The sequence below is a fragment of the Coccinella septempunctata genome, chromosome 2, assembly GCF_907165205.1.
Source record: "Coccinella septempunctata chromosome 2, icCocSept1.1, whole genome shotgun sequence".
Classification (NCBI taxonomy): Eukaryota; Metazoa; Arthropoda; class Insecta; order Coleoptera; family Coccinellidae; genus Coccinella; species Coccinella septempunctata.
This window is the reverse complement of record NC_058190.1, coordinates 38,648,748-38,661,622: the sequence shown is the minus strand read 5'-3', so window position 1 is coordinate 38,661,622 and position 12,875 is coordinate 38,648,748. Positions and strand designations below refer to the sequence as shown.

The following is a 12,875-nucleotide window of genomic DNA, read 5'->3' as shown; positions in this document are numbered from 1 at the left end:
TTAACATCTCATACATTCTCTTAAGAATATGTATTGACTTTTCGCCGACTGACACATTGTGTTTATCAAATGCTGCCCCAGGAAGGCATACACTGCGATTTCTCTGTTGTTCAGTCAGTCTATTCTCGATTACTTCGGTCAGTTGATCCAGAACAGTCTCTGCTGATCGGCCAGCCCTGTAGGCATGCTGACATCACAAATCACAATCCATCCTTAGGTGTCTGCATTTCGTTCATTGTTGCGATTCCACTTTCCAGTGATGATGAACATATATGCAAATCGAGAGGATTCCATTTAATCTCATCGCGAGAACCGCCCTGAAAAAGAGGCGGAAAAGCTTCCAATTTTTTTTTGCCGACATCAAGGGATGATTTCATTTGCCATGTTTTCGCGGATATCGCAGTTATCCCGAATGTAAATAGTTGGGGGTGGCGGTCGATAGCAACCGCTTCAGGATTGCCGCAAGCCGGTCGCAACTAGCGTGTATTCTTCAGTCTCATCGTCATTCGGTCTTCGGCACCTAAACCGACAGCAAGGTCCTATCCGTCGACGTAGCAAGGCTGCGCGGACTCGGCAATAAAGTCTCTCAGACGGCAGACGTCGCAGGCAGCGTCGGTAGCGTCGGCTAGGGATTCGCGAGCCGTCCATCACGCGTGTTTTTCTGGTGGTGTGTTTACTGTGACGCACAGGTGGTGTTTACACGTTCGGCCGGCTTTGATCTGCTGAGGAATTTAGACCGTCAGGTGAGTGGACATGCGTCGCCTATTCCCTAGGGAATTATCCCGTGAAATCGCATGGGGAATCATCTTTCCACGAAAATTGTATCTTATGTACAGATGCGGCAATAAATGATTCCTTCTCCGGAAACACTAAAATTTCTTGAAGAATCATGGGGTCACCCTTCAGTGATGTGGGGTGTCAATGAACGACATAAACTTTTCAGAGTATGATCGACGTTCCTGATGATGCTCTAGTGGTTACTTTCAGCTGTTATGTGATGTGACAAACTGAATTAATTCTCTCCTTTTGACTGCTTACTTTTCCATTTTCCAGTCCATGAGTCCTAGAAAGTTTATGAGTGGGATATCTTCGTGCAGTGAGGCTTGAAATGATCCCAGACTTACATCTTACGGCTTTAAGTGGTTGAAACGAACCATAAAAATCTGGTGAAACTTTTATAAGGGTTGTCGGTTTGAGGAAGAACGAAGCAAATGTTTTGAATTCAGTTCAATTCATTCTTTATTATTATTTGTACAGGAAAATTCGAAATACATTAATTATTGGCCTATATTATTGACTCATTGGGATTGAGAAAGAATTTTTTACACCAATTTTTTACACCAAGAAGATGCAAAAAGCATTTGAGAGAATCCTTAGTGTTGCTGGAATGTTGATTTCTTTGTAGATAAGCAGATAAGGATATCATATATATCTTGGGTCCAAAGTGGAAAAAGAAATCTTTGGAATACTATTTTTAAAGCATTCATCATGATGTTCTTAGTGGATCTCATTGTCTTGCATTTTGAAAAGAAAATGCAAAACTCTTGTTGTACATTCAGATTGAATATTCAAAGTACCTCGAAAGGGTTCTAAGCTTAATTATTTCGACTTCATTATGCAGGAGCTCAGTGCAGCAAAGTCTCTTCCTTCTATGCATTATTTTAACGAGCGTGTTTTGAGTTTATTATTTCCATATAATTCCAGTAGGTTATCAAGTCGCCCTGCTCTTTGAAAAAAAAAACCTAATACAAGACTGAAATTTAAATTTTGGAAAGCTAATTAGGTTTGAATCGATTGAATCGACCTTTCATTGCTTTATATTTTGGTAGTATACGGGCAGTATGTAATACACCTGAATACGAACTATGTACTACAAAAAGATGTGCAGTTCCATTGGACAAATGAATGTCAAAAGGCAATTACTAGGACAAGTAAATACAATATCAGAATCTATACTCCATTCTAGCACTCGGTTGGCCATGGAAATTTGACACATTTCACTCTGTATAGTACGAAAATGTGGGATTATGAAGCTTGTCAAAACATTTTGGGTTTTACATCAACGCTATGTTGCCCGTTTTATGTAAAAGTTTCTGCTATTACGTATTTTATCACAATGTCGAATCTCTTCGGAAAATATGTGACGAACATAATTGAAGTTCGTACAAACTCATTGAAGGCATACCAAATCTAGTTATTTGCATGGAAAGAACAAGAGATCAATATAATATCATAATATGCACTAGCTTGAGGAGAGTTAATGTTCGTTATCTTCTTTGACTTAAGTTTGAATACGTTACATCAGTTATAGATTTCAAAAATATTAACCCGAAGATGGAATGCATATGATGCAGTAATTGGGAATGGGTATCTCCCGAAGGAATTAACAGATAATTACAAGAATGTTCTTCAACAAAATTCATCTTGCATCAAAGAAAAAGGAATTAAAGGAAGTCAAGATGAACTTCACCTTTGAATAAAAAATTTCACATGAATAAACAATTAATAGGACAACTGGCGCGTATTTGTGGCTGTTCTTCTTAATACAGTGATATAATAATATTAATTAGGTATTTATTGGCACCTTAAGACATTTACAATGTATAGGACAAGTCAAATGAAAAATAGAAAAATCAATTTTTCGGAATTTATTCTGCGATGACATTCATCGAAACTTTTCGCATTAATTCACATAAAATTCGCAAATGCCACCACTATATGGTGTATAACTATTTGGATGAGCGGACCTGAATTCTAAATAGCACTTCCTGAAACCCTGTCTCTTTTTTCAATAACTTTCCGCATTTTTGCAATATTAATTGATATTAGTTGTGGCAACGGCGTTATGACATTAACGACATTTCATGAGTGCCAACCTTACTCCGTTCTAGTTACAAAAACTTGAGAAAATTATTTCATGGCCTACCGACTGCTAGAATAAATGTGAATGGAGTATACAGTCGATGCAATAACACTTTTCCAATTACAACAGATACTTTTAAGACACACTTAAATTGCGAAGGAAACTTGATCCCATCCTCGTCGCTAATAATTCGATATACGTTTGATACTGTTTATTTTGCGCAACAAGCATTCATAAAACTACCTAACGAGGAGGATTCTTGGTCTGTGATGCTATATCGACTCTAATTCGGCGCTTTGAGAACAGTCCTTCAGTGCATTACTTCTTGAGCGACTTTATGGAGATGGTGAAAAAAAAGCCATTTAATTTATATGGAGGAAATGGTGAACCCCTCGGTGAACCCATTTAAAATATTTGGCTTCTCCTCAAACTTACAACCCTTGTAAAAGTTGGACCAGATTCTTATGAGTCCTTCCAACGACTCGTTGCTATACGGTCTACATAAGTCCGGGATCATTTAAAGACCAACTATACGAAGATATCCCACTCATAAACTTTCTAGGACCCATAGACTGGAAAATGGGAAAATCGGCGGTCAAGAAATAAGAATTAATATTATTTCAGCTGAATCCAGAGCTCTTTTCCTGAATATTCAGTTTACTTGACGACATCAAGCGGAAAGGAACCGCTGGAGCACCAGGAACCTCGATTATGCCCTGAAGTTTATGTTTTAGCATAAAGACAAGGTCAACAATGGGGCGAGATTTTTAACTGCAGAATTTCGTGTCGTGTGGAAACATTCGCCAGTTGAGAAAAAAATGCTCTGATAATTTCCTTTCTTCTAAGCGAACTGGAGATGTTTGTATGAAATTCAGGAAGCGTGTTCGTATCTGCATTCATAATGAAATAATTTTCTTCAAGTTTCCTGCATGATGATGCTTAGCGGTTAAGCTAACGAAACCGAACATTGAAAACGAAAATCAGCAGTGGTTTCAATGAGAGCCTGCAATGAGCAACATCAGTGGCGTACCACAGGTCTCTGTTTAGGGTCCCATTCTATTCTTGGCGTATATTTCAGATCTACAAAATCTTTTGTGTCGCTCGTTTTCCTGTTCTTCAAAATGGCACGGTGGTGTCCAAGGTGGCTTCTTCACCTGAACGTAGACAAATGTAGGGTTGTTCATCTTTGGAGGGAAAATCCATGGCATCAGTACTCGATCGGTGGTGGAGTTCTTGAAATGCAGAGCATAATGCTCTTGGTGTGATCATAACTGAGGATCTTTTCTGGCCTGCTTACGTTAGCAACATCTAGGCTAAGAAGATCCTGTACAGGGTGGGCATAATTCGTTATCTACTGGATCTCGAGAACTATAGCAGCTAGAAGAAAACGGATGTCACATTTTCGAGCTCTTTTTTCATGATCTGAAAAATCTGAAAACAGAATCGGCCTATCATTTTTAGATTTCGAGTTATAAACCAAAAATTGAGATTTTGACGATTCCGAAAAGTTCTCATAACTTTTTTGTTCTTGAAGATACAAATCTGAAATTTGAACCTTCTACAGGCACTTTTTTATGTAGAATCCACTGATGAGCTCAAAATATTTTTTCATCTTGAATCAGTAGGTGAACTTTGATTTTTTTGAATTTTTTATTTTGACCTGGAAAAAAATCTTTTGTCAGTAGATTCTACGTATGAAAGTGCCTAAGAAAGGTCTCAGATCTGTAACTTCGAAGACAAAAAAGTTATGAGAACTTCTCGGAGTCGTCAAAATCTCAATTTTTGTTTATAACTCGAATTCTAAAAATGATAGGCCAATCCTGTTTTCAGTTTTGGATTAGTCATGAAAAAAGAGCTCGTGAATGTGTCATCCGTTCTCTTCTAGCTGCTATAGTTCTCGAGATCCCCTCAGTAGACAATTTTGCCCAGCCTGCACATGATGCGACAAGCTTTTTCTAGGGATTCAGCGAGCAACTTTACATTACCTGCATACGACTAATTTTGGATAACGCTGATTTTGCATGGTGCAGTAGAATGAGTGGAGAGCTTATAATGACATTCTTCATAATTTTATTGGTGGTCGAGGTCGGTAACATCTTCACTTTGAATGACAATCACCTTCGCACGTTCAACTATTTATTGAATAGCGTCCAACTCAGTTTCAAGACTTTCAAGAAAAGAATTTTTGGTATTTTTATGGTGCCTATTATTGGATACTCTTTTGTTTTGATCAATGTAGAAAATTTTTCAGCTACCTGTCACGAGTATATTTCCGTATACCATTGCGAAACCTATATTTTTTTATATTATGAAATTTCAATCGTCTAACTATATTTATTTATCAAATCAAAAAAATTAATTTTGGAATGCCAAAATTCACAATTTCAAAAATGGTTTCCTAATATAGGATAGGAGGTTGATACCAATATCGCTATATTTATAACCAATTATAGTAAAGCTAAGGTTTTTTTTTAAATACTTCTTAATCAAATGAAAAACATATACCTACTATCGAATATTTTTGCAATGAAAAGTCACAAAAAGAGTCACTCGTCTAGGCAAAGATCACAAACATCAGCGTCCTTTTTGTGTGTGCCTGCATACTCCTCATGGCAATTCTTGTTGAATCTAATAAGCAGCTTGGGGTAGTATTAGTATAGACATCTGCATGTATATGAGGCTTTTTACTCTGAAGATATGGGTCTTCCAGTGAATATCTGTGGGATATCTTGTTTTCGAAAATGATTCATCAAATAAATGAAGAATTATATACCGAAATTCATAGAACCGTTTGTGAGATTAACATTTTTTAATCGTATTTCAACAGCCTTTATCTTTCAAACCGAGCTGTTTGGGAAAAAAATGGTGGGGTGAAAAAGCGTTCCTTCTGACTTCGGGAAACTACTGTTAAAATATTTTTACGAGTCTAAGACTCACCCTGTATAATAAACTATTCCAAAATAGGCCTTAAATTATGGTCAAATTAAAAATATAAAATCCTATGGCAGTTTCGCCAATTTTTAAGGGGGTTTTTCCCGGATATCGGCGAGGGTAATTTCAACCTTCATCTTCCCACCTCCTGAAAATATTCCGCCCTTGTCACCAACAATATTTCGAACATGTAGCATTTGTCCGAAGTACCCCGTATTCTACGCCAGGGAGAAATCTAAGATTCGTCTCCTGTAGGAAATGTAGGCTTTTCAATTCTTCCCCTGAGGGGTATTATCGTATTGAATGAAGCGATCCTAGGGTCAAAGCGAAGGACCTCTATAGAAACAAGCTGAAATGTACCACTGCTCCTTGAGGATCCTCACGCGCCCTTTCATCTTCCATCAAGCATGAAATAGGTACATTACCTTATTCCCGTAGAAATGCTAACGCACTAACTTGAACTCTACGGTCCTTATGGCGGATAACCCGTGGACATTGAAGCGGCCAAATGCCCCCGAATCAATACAATTACCAGAGCGCAAGTAATCATTAAGGAGTTTCATCTCCATTCTTCGGTAATATGAACAGGGATGTCTGATTTGGCGAGTTCATCGATGGATGAACGTCGATACATTGAACGAATGTCGTATAAGATTGGAAATGGCCTACAAATAAGTGATTGAAGTGTCCGAGTTAAAGTGTCCCTACACCTTATTGTGGAAACTAAAAGAGCTAGCAGAAAAAAATTAATACGAAACTTGTCTGTAATCCATTGAACTTTTATTTTTCATAACCCACCTTAATACAGGGTGCTCCGTTTTTTCCCTGTTGGTATCAACTTTCTTATTTTAAATGGAACACCCTGTATATTATTGCATTTTTGAATTCCTTGTCAAGTTTTAGGGTAACTTTGGTGTGACAACCATGGTCCTATATAGCACCGATTCTGAGATATTCGACTTTTTCCTAAAATTTTGACAACTGTATATGCTCACTAAAATAGCTGATACTAGTTTTCTAATGAATGTATCGAAACCAAATTTTGCCCAGCTCTTGTTAACATATTGGATCATACGTTACATCTCTATTTTTAGCAATCTGATATACAGAATTAAAATTAAAAATTCAAATAGAAGTTCAATCAAAACTTAATTTTTTCAAATGGCAACCTATATTTTTTTCGTGTTCATCATGTAGAGCAGCTTAAAATACGCAAAAAATGTAATTGAACTTTTTTTGTACAGCAAATACCTTATTTCCAAATATCGAACACTATAGGTATCACATTTCAACTTGGATGATTCATTTAACTTATTTGTAGAAAAATGCTGGAACAGGTCAGTGATGAAGAGGTTACCTCTATTTTTTGAGTTATTGATCTAATTGAAATGCCAAGAAGGGAAATGGACTCCTCAATCATTTCTGTACAAAAAGAGTATGAGAATTGAAGCCACATAAGTTATATTTGTGAATGGTATCAACTCATTTTTTGCGTGAAGAGATCATGCTCAAATAGGTACCGATAGATAACATTAGAGTGATGGTGAGATGAACATTTTGAGTGCAGCAATTCTTTTTTTACGAACCGAAAATTGGCTCATGTCTCCCTAACCCATGGGAGAGTTGAACAGGGGGTGACAGAGACTTGACCACAAGTTTGTTTATCAGGAAAAACAATTGAGAGAAAACAATTTCCAATGACCAACGATTGTCTATGTCAAGGTTTTTATCATCAGAAGTGTCATCGTATGAAATACATATTTTCTATTTCAGAGTCACTCTCACTTATTTCCGGGATGTTTTTTACTTTTCTATTTTTTTATATTTATTTCTATTATTCAATTTTTTTTTGAAGCAATCTATTATCTGAGTTCAGTGCGGGAAAATAAGACGATTGATTATGTCTCCCGACCATAGCATGGGTCAAGTCTCCCGCACTCCCTTTTAAGCTATTCAACAGATGTTAACTTCACAACTGTCATTAAAAAAGCTAATCGTTTTTAAAACAATATTGATCAATGAAAGTAATAAAACTAATAATCCTATGCACCTATACTTCTCAGACAGTTTAACGAACAAAAATTATTCAATTTCTTACTTCCTTACAACAAAATCACGTTAAACCCTCTCACTCCCAAATTGTTCTGATGGCGGCAAAAATGGAGCAGCCACTAGTTGTGCCTTGGTACGAGTATGTCGCAAGCTGTTTACGATACCGGTTGCGCGAAATTCGAATTGAAATATTTGAGGTGGTTCAAGTCTCCTACCTGAGCAATCTACCGTACTCCCCCTAGGAATCATTTACCAGAAAAAAGTGATTTTGTGATGTTACGAATTCTAACTGAGCCACCTATCTCAAAAAACATAATGAGCATTTGTTACTTAGAGATTCGTAAGTATAACGTCATGGTGCTGCGCACAGCTCTCAATGAACACTACCTTTGTTCTTCGAAAATATTTGAGGAGTCTATTTATCCGATAAAAATTTGAACTAAGTCACTTATTTGAAGAACACAATTTATTTCATGAAAGACCCCCTATAATCCCTGACAACTGATGAGAATCAGTTTTATCACCAGACGATTCAGTTTATCCAAAACACTCGATGTGCTGAATAACATTTGAAACATCCATGCATGGCATGCATTTCAAGACCCAGAGATGTAAAGAATAAAAAGAAGTGGTCCCAATACAGGACCTTGAGGAACTCCACTTAAAACTGGTCTTCAGGTTGAGAAAGCCTTGCAAACACGAACCTGGAAAGATCTGTCGGTGAGAAATGCTTCCATCCAACTGAATAAACGGCCACGAATTCCAAAATGTCTTAGCTTATTGCGATTTGTTTACTGTTTAAGACACTCCATGTATGATGTATGATGGGTCAAAAATTGTATACCTAGTGGTACTTGTAAAATTTACAATAAATGAGATTGAAAAGTCGAGATATACCACGTCAACTGGATGAGCCTTATTCAAGGATGGTGACGCGGAATTGAGGGAATCAAGAACGTCCTGGCAGGAAACCATTCTGACAGTCTGGTAGAGGAGAATTAGCATGGGCTAACTTGGAAGGCTTAGTCAAGAATAATTTTCTGGGATATCTTTGCTAGATTCATTTGTTACATTTTTTTGGTAGGCTGCTTGGATCAAACATCACAGTCTCCCATTGATGGTCCAAACAATCGATATCTCTATCGATGTTTCCCCATCCCTAGCCTTAGCCTCTTTGGAAACATGAAGGATATAATGTGTCGTTTAATGGCTTAAGGATGCGTCTTGAGTGATAGGTGGGATGGTAACGGATGCAGTTGTCCTGTAATTTCGAGAGATGGGAGTAACTCGGTGGTTACCCATTATCCGGATTTACGAGGTAGCTTCGACGATGCATTACGGAATGAAAGGACGTTCCAAATGTGTATTGTCGATTCCGATTTATCGTATCGCATTGAATTCGCCGCGCGGGGAATTACGGAATTGGAAAAAATTCCATATTCGTAGGTGGATTGAATGTTTGAGCGGATGAGAGATATGAAAAAATTGCTGCGAACTTTGTATAATCTGTATCGAGTGCATACTGGAGATTGCAGTGCAGGGGCGTTCTCAGTCCAGTTGGCCAACGCCACTCCAGCTCGATCTGAAGCCTCTTACACTGCAAACAAACAAAGGGAATATGTTCGTTGGTAGGTATTGGAAAATATTTTGAAACGATTGAAAATGGGTTTAGCGCGCTTGTTCCCGAATTTTGCAATCAGTCCAAACTAGTAAACCTGTAGACCAATTTTTATTGGCTACGGTTCTCGTAGCGTAGATTTTTTACCGTCCTAACTTCGAAAGAACGGTTCCTTTAGCTCTTTCCAAGAAATAGCCTCCTCCTTCCACTCAAAATTTTTTGAACGGAACGCGTTCTGGTGGCCCAGCAAATAGATCTTTCTTTCAATTTCGACTTCAAAAAAGATAAATCATCACGTGACGAAAGAATCCATCGTTTCTCGGATGGTAAGAAACGTATGCCATCGATGTAAAACACCCTGCCCTGGGATAGTCACATAGGTGCGTTACACAGATGACACTTGTGCTTCGTCCCACAGGTGACACTTGTGATTTAAATGATGTTCGATGGTTTCCCTCCGATGGGAAATGGAAAAATGAAATTGAAAAACGTCACATTGTTAGTCATTGTCCCACACCTACTCATTTCTTCAAATTTTCATGAAAATCCATGGAGGCGTTCATGTATCTCTAAAATGAAAGTAGTTGGGAGATATTTCGAACAATGATTCACGATCCCCAAAATATCCTGCACCTACACTGAAAGTCTGTATAGGGTGGGCAAAATTCGTTGTTAACTGAGGGGATCTCGACAACTATAAGAGCTACGAGTACAAGAAAACGGAACACACATTTCCTAGCTCTTTTTTAGAGAAACAAAGAATGGTGTTTTCGAGTTATAAGCAAAAAATGAGATTTTGACGATTTCGGAAAGTTCTCATAACTTTTTTGTCTTTGAAGTTACAGATCTGAAACTCGAACCTATTAGGCAATTTTTTTACGTAGAATCCACTGACGAGCTCGAAATATATTTTCATTTTGAATCATCAGATGAAGTTTCGTTATTTTAAATGCAGATTTTTATTGAATTTGTTATTTTTGAATTGGAAAAAAAATATTTCGTCGGTAGATTCTACGTATAAAAATGCCTAAGAAGGTTCAAGTTTCAGATCGGTAACAAAAAAGTTATGACAACTTTTCGAAATCGTCAAAATCTAAATTTTCGCTTATAAATCCAAAACGAAGAATCGTGGGAGGCTACGATTTTCACCATTCTTTGTTTCTCTGAAAAAGAGCTAGGAAATGTGCCCACCCTGTACATATACAGGGTGAGTCTTTGACTCGTACAAATATATTAACAGTAGATTCTTGAGATGAAAAGAAACACTTTTTTTATTCACCATTTTTTTTATTATGCCCTGATAAAAAGATATAGCCATTTTAAGTTTTCCTAATGAGCTGTGCTACCCCCGAAAAACAATATATCCTTCAGAATAACAAGCTAAATATATCATACTATTATTCAAATTTATTTCACAGATACTTTAAAATTTTTGAACAACAAATTCTCGAAAACGCCGCATTATATAAGAGAAAATATGGAGAATACTGATGAAGATATTTTTTATGATACGTAATGGTCATAATGATAAAACTGGAAGACGTGGGTGATATCCTGTGTTCGAAAAAGATTCATCACATAAATGAAAAACTGAATTCCGAAATTTATTTAATTCGATAAAACCGTTTGTGGGATAAAACAAAAAAAAATCAACAGCTAGTTTCTTTTAAACCGAGCCGATTCGAAAAAAATGGTGAAGGAAAAAAGTATTTCTTTTTACCTCAGGAATCTACTGTTGAAATATTTGTACGAGTCGAAGACTCATATTGATACAGCAGACGAGAATTTGAAATATAATTATGACTCATGTCTTAGACATGAAGGTGGTGTTTGAAACAAAAATGTCGAATTAATTCTTGATAGGAACCAGGTGTATTGCAGTTTAGATTTGTTGACGCTTATTCAAATTGATATTTTCTGAAATACAATTGACATTTGAAATAAATGTGACCAAACTGAAATTCACATGACCATTTCCGAAATCAAATTGACCAATCTGAATTACATTTGATATTTTCCGAAATAAACTTGACTAATCTGAAGCACAAGTGATGTTTTCTGAACTATAACTGGAAGTGGTACATGTAGGGGAGACTAGGGAGCTTTGATACATGGGGAGGCTCGATACGGGCTTATATCCGCGGTCTGTAGCCGTTTTCAAAAGTATTATACTAGTGAACACTATTCTTTGGAAGAGGGCATTGCGTGACGTTAATCTGTAAGGCTAACAGTAGTTTGTTTGTGAAATATTCAACAAAGAGTGTTTCGAGGTGAGGAATTGTAAGTTTTTACTCAAGTTACCTAAGGTTTTTATGATCATGCATTAATTCTTGGGCATAAACAAACATTTCACTTAGAAATATGCATAAAGCTACTCAATTTACAGTTTTATTCGGTTTTCAAAATATATGAGTATAATATGAAAACATAAATCACTTTAAAAATTGTTTTCAGGGAGGTTTGATACATGTATCATCTTCAAAAAATATTCCGTAGCTAGTTGGATAGACCTACATGAAGGCGTTTTCACCATCCAACATATCAAGGGGATTTTTAAAAACTGAAATTTATCCGTACAATCCCCATGTATTTAGCGAGGTCGACTTTTCTTGTGCGGAAGTGACTAACCGACCGTTTCCTGATTTTTCTGCACCTATGGGTCCAAAGCAAGCCAGTATCATTGCTGACCTACCTACTGAGCTAAATAATCCAGCATACATAGCCGAGGCAGAACAAGAACCAAGATAATCAAACAAAAGAGGTATACGAAAGAAAGAGTATGTAGACCGGGGTATTTCGGACAATGAGGATGACACAGTTGAAGAATATGACTGAGAGGGCGGATATGTAGCCTATATATATTGCAATGGTTCATTTCATCCTCTAGATCAAACGAATTCTGGATCAGGTGTCAGGTGTGCTCGCAATGGCGCGCCGAAGAATTTACCGGTGTTAGAAAAGGCACAAATATGTTTATATGTGACATGTGCGAGTGATGCCAATGGAACTTATATTTTCAATTTGTGTCTCATACCTCCCAGTACATCGTATCAATCCTCCTATATGTGGGGAGGCTTGAGACAGTTTGCATGTTTTTGTGTTCAACGTTCTGTACAGAATAAGATATTTATGTTTTGAGACTTCCATATTTATTTTGTTGAACGATTAATTGAAGAATTATATAATATAAGGAATGTCCTGTTTCTTCATATTATTCAGTTTCCAAAATAAAAATTCCAAAAAACGTATCAACCCTCCCCAGTCTCCCCTAATTTTTTTTCAATAAACCACTTAGTGGAGGAATCTCCGGACAAAACCATTGAACGAGAGGGACCCTTCATCCCCAGTTGAAACAGTAAATTAAACCCTCCTTAATTCACGATTCAAATGAACCCCGACAGGAATAACCAG

At 37.0% G+C, this 12,875-nt stretch overlaps 1 protein-coding gene across 2 annotated transcripts in view; it reads left to right on the top strand.

The window, feature by feature from the left end:
- The first annotated feature begins 280 nt into the window (after positions 1 to 280).
- LOC123308586 (protein madd-4) overlaps positions 281 to 12,875 on the top strand; it is a 464,545-nt gene continuing 451,950 nt past the window's right edge. Inside the window, exon 1 of one of the 2 annotated variants that reach the window (XM_044891314.1) lies at positions 281 to 743. The gene's annotated coding sequence lies outside the window, so the exon portion shown is untranslated. The remainder of the gene's footprint in view (positions 744 to 12,875) is intronic. The other variant, XM_044891315.1, reaches the window with a different exon arrangement.